The following is a 4,659-nucleotide window of genomic DNA, read 5'->3' on the forward strand; positions in this document are numbered from 1 at the left end:
TATAAGCTCTATTATATGAGCTCTTGATATATACGCATCACGGCTACGTGGCCGCACGTATATACGTGTCACGCCAGCGAGCGACATATCATCGAGGAGGTTGTCGCGCGTATACTTATCGTCCCTGTGTGTTAGTCGATGTGTTATAGTTAAGTGCGCTGCACGCGTGACATACGTTCGTGTCGTGTCGTGACGTTGGTGGTGGGGGGTGGTGGTAGGGGTAAGGGTGGGGGTGGCCAAGCGCGGGTCGGTGAACGATGTGGGTCAGGGTGCGGTATCGGCGCACCGATGCTTCCGGCAGGGGTGGCCGGAAACGATAGCGCCTAGATACGTTCGATCTCGGTCGACATCTGATGACGTCACGCACGTGGCAGCACCCGCCATCAGCACCCACGCGGATCTCTCTCCGTGCATCCGTCGAAGCGCCTTTCTCGGTAGGATCGACGTTGACGCTTCGTATTATAATCAGCTATAAAAAAAAGTTAGTCGTAAAAAAATCGTGCGAGGTTTTCTGCTGTAGAAGCCTGAATGAACGTAGTAACGGCGGGTATTGGTCGCGATGTTGGGACACATGCTAATGACAGGTGATTAATAGGTCACATGCGAGCGCACACCAGTGTACTGCATTGCCGGGACACGATCTACACGTATCTCTTACTAAATTGCTTATAAATTATTTTTATCCGAAATGGTACTAACGCTTTTGCGTGAAAGATGTTCCTGTCTTGAATGATATCTCATTGTTGAATGATATTCGTTTTTTTGATGGCATAATATTATTAATATATACCTATGCTGAAGAGAATCCTTTTGTAAGATAATATTCTTTTGTTGGAGCGGCATTCCTTTCATCGATGATACTTTTTCTCTGGATGATATTCTCTGATAAGTCGGCATTTTTTTATACGCGTTATTCTCTTGTCGGATGTGATGTATTTTGGTTAGATAACATCAAGAGTAGATAATAGAAGAATAATCTCCTATTATCTACTCTTGATAACATTCTCATGTTTGAAGAGCCGTTCTGTTCGAGCAAACGCCGGTACAAGTCAATCGTATTAATTGGCAGGCTGTGCACGTGAGGGCTTTTGTTGTGCCGAGAATGAGAGACTTTTGAAGTCTCGAGGACTGATTCTAATTGCGTACCTCGTGGGATATCCTACTGCTACGATTTTTTTCTCTCTTATGAACTGACAATGAACTTAGCGACGAGTCGAAATCTGAATTATACTTAACGCATCGGTTAATTAGACAAGGGTACGAAGAGATTAATAGTTTACGAACGCCTCGAGATGATATATGTTTTGTGTTAATGCTTGTTATATTGTTGTCACATGAATAGAGTCGGATCGGTAGAGGTCACGAGCAGGACACGAGGATCAGACTCGAGTCTGTGTGTGTAGGCGGTCAGTCACTCTTTTTCACTCCACGATCAACATCCGGTCGAGGAAAAGAAATCAGTCGCGACATTTCCTGTCGAAATCTCGGTCCGTTGGATGCGGATGCAAGTGTCTCACTGAGTGTCATTGGGTATTACATCGCATTTTCTTCCTTGTCATACTCTTCTCTATTATCCACTCTTGATATATATATATATATATATATATAATATATCGCTCTCGCTTTTTCTCGCTTATTTTTCATTTCCCTCCAAATATTGACGTACTGATGCAAGACATTTTCCACAATCAGGGGGCATAGGCATAATGGCCTGAAATGATCATCATACGCTATTGCTTTTGTCAATTTCGTTCTAGATATATATACGACAACTACGTTGATGGCCAACTACACAGAATTACGCAACGTTTTTTAGTCATTTATCAAGAATTTCTGCCCATTACGGACACAAAATGCGACATAATCATATATCACGCATACGCGCTCTAAGGTGCGTTAAAGATTTATTCGATATTCAAAGTTTTAGGACTGATTGCGACTATAGTTTATGAGTGCCGACACGCGCGTGTACGTTGATAATAACGCAATCGGCGCCCGCGGTTATTTCTATGAAACTATATGGTACTCGCGTGTTATTCGCTAACAGGTTATAGGCGTCGCGATAAATGAGTTTGCGGCTACGTTATTCACTGCGCAGCGCAGGGCAGCCGACAACGATGTGCCGTAACAGCACGAGGCTGCCGACTGTTGGCGCGGATATGCCGCATGACAGAAACCACGTAGACACGCCAGCGTGAGGTAGCTAGGCCTACGTACGGCTCGTCCGTCAGATTGTACCAGGAGGTGAATACTGACAAATGCGATTAAAATTAACAATGACGAACAACAATGACAAACAATTACCAAAAATAACAAAATGATAAAATGACCAACGACAAACATCAAAAATGAATAATGACACATGTGTAAATTATTCACCCCTGGTTGTACGTTACATGCGTATTATAGCTATTGTGCGTTCATGACGTGCTTTGACATCGTGCTGTCGATTACTATTATTTTACACGAGAGTATGACTGTGAGTGAGTGCGTTAGCCTGACCGTGACCTCTCACGTCAGTCTGGCTGTGACATCACACGTCAGTCTGGCTGTGACCTCACACGTCAGTCTTACTATGACCTTACACGTCAGTTTTACTATGACCTCACACGTCAGTCTGGCTGGGACCTCATACGTCAGTCTTACTATGACCTCATACGTCAGTCTTACTATGACCTCATACATCAGTTTGACTGTGAACTTACACGTCAGTTTGGCTGTGACATCACACGTTAGTCCAGACGTGACCTCACGCGTTAGTCTGACTGTGGCCTCACACGTCATTCTTACCGTGACCTCACACGTCAGTCTTACCGTGGCCTCACACGTCAGTCTGGCTGTGACCTCACACCAGTCTCATTATGCTCTAACATGTCAATCCGCCCATGGCGCCGCAAGTGCGCAGGGTATTTTCTCTGCAAACATTTTACACGCTATTATATTCTCCCGGTCCGCTGAGCTTACCTTAATCTGTAATTACATCCATAAAAGCGCAATCGATTAAACTTTTACTCGAGTTTAATGCCTTCGCGGAAAAAGGATTACCGTTGTATGCTTTTCCCCAGAGTCACAGTTTTTATGTCGGGACTGCGTGCCCGTGTGTGCACACGCTTCGAAAGAGCTGTAAAACAAAGGTGGTAAATCTTATTTCCAACTAGGGAGAATACGACGTGGCATTTCATCAACTTTGAAATGTCATAACCGATATTATTCTAGTCGTTTATCGTCTAGGGTAGACGAAATTAAGAGCACCGTGCATTACCTTTTTACAAAACTCGGGCGATCTATTTCTTATATATTCAAAAACGAATCGCGTCTTGTATATTATGCAATGTTATATTATTCTAACGCGATCCTCCTTTTCGTCTTACAGTCTTTCCTCTCGCCACTACAGTGTAATACGATACTGCATATTAAGAAATAGATACTGTTATTATTAATTTACTGCGTTAAGCTAGGCGCGCCTAGTTAACGCCTAGTTGGCCGCCGAAGCCGCGAGGTGACTCACTATAGCTAACATATTCTTTACATAGCTTTCTCACCCTAGTCAAATTAACTATTTACACGTGATCAAATGCATTAAATCGACAGATACATGCACACCGAACCTTCAACACACGCGCATGGCCTTCAGCTGTTTAACACTTTGACACGCCGTCTAAGTACGTTTTCACCGCTTCTCCTTTCCCATCAAGCGAAGAATTCCATCTCTTTCCCAATCCCCGCCACGGCGTTTCTTTAAACCTGTCAAAGAATCGCGGCCGCTGCATCCTGCATTAGACACATTTCACGTGAGAGAAATCATTTGGCCTGTCGCTCTTCTGCGCGCGCGTTTGGTTGATATGCCCGCGCGCGCTCAATGACACCTAAAGTGCTCAAACTGCGGCTCTTCTATTATTAATGCGCGCGCCTGCAAAGGCGGAGGGCGAGAGGTGGCGACACGCTCGCGCCAGATCTCCGCATCCTAAACAGCGCCGCCATTTTGAAAGCCGCGTTGAATTATTGAAACGCCGAAGAAGGGATAACGCGAAGAACGAGCGAAACACGCGCCGAGGGACGAGATATCTTACACCGAGCTCGACGGGCGGCGACGCCGATGACGATAGTGGCTGATGACGCCGCTCTCACTAATACGCTCCCAACGAATCGTCAACAAAAGGCCCGCGCGCGCTTTCCCGTGATGGCGGCTAATGCGGGGAGGCAAGTCGGGCGACATTACCGACTTCACACGGCCGGTGCTTCGGTCTCAACTCTCGCACGCGGGTGAGAGCTTGAGCTCCTGCGGTGCGGCGGTCTCGCATCTGCTATCTCACCGTCGCTCCTTGCCGACATCACGCCATTAACGCAGATAAGCTATTCAGCCGCTCGCGACGTCGGCGGCGGCGTCGGCGTCGTCAGCTTCCCTGTCGCGGCGTCACTTTGATTAGGCGCGGCCGACAATTTTGCGACAACGTCTTTGAGCGGTAGCAGGCATAATCGGCATGCCTACCTTATAAAGATGCGGTGACGACACAAACACGGAGCATCGAACGGCTTACGGCGCACACCACGCGATCGTCGCTCTGCAGTTGCGCGCCCGCACACTGTGTGTGTGTGTGTGTGTGTGTGTGTGTGTGTGTGTGTGTGTGTGTGTGTGTGTGTCCACACACACACACACAC

The sequence above is a fragment of the Priapulus caudatus genome, unplaced genomic scaffold (genome assembly GCF_000485595.1).
Source record: "Priapulus caudatus unplaced genomic scaffold, Priapulus_caudatus-5.0.1 Scaffold12, whole genome shotgun sequence".
Classification (NCBI taxonomy): domain Eukaryota; kingdom Metazoa; phylum Priapulida; class Priapulimorpha; order Priapulimorphida; family Priapulidae; genus Priapulus; species Priapulus caudatus.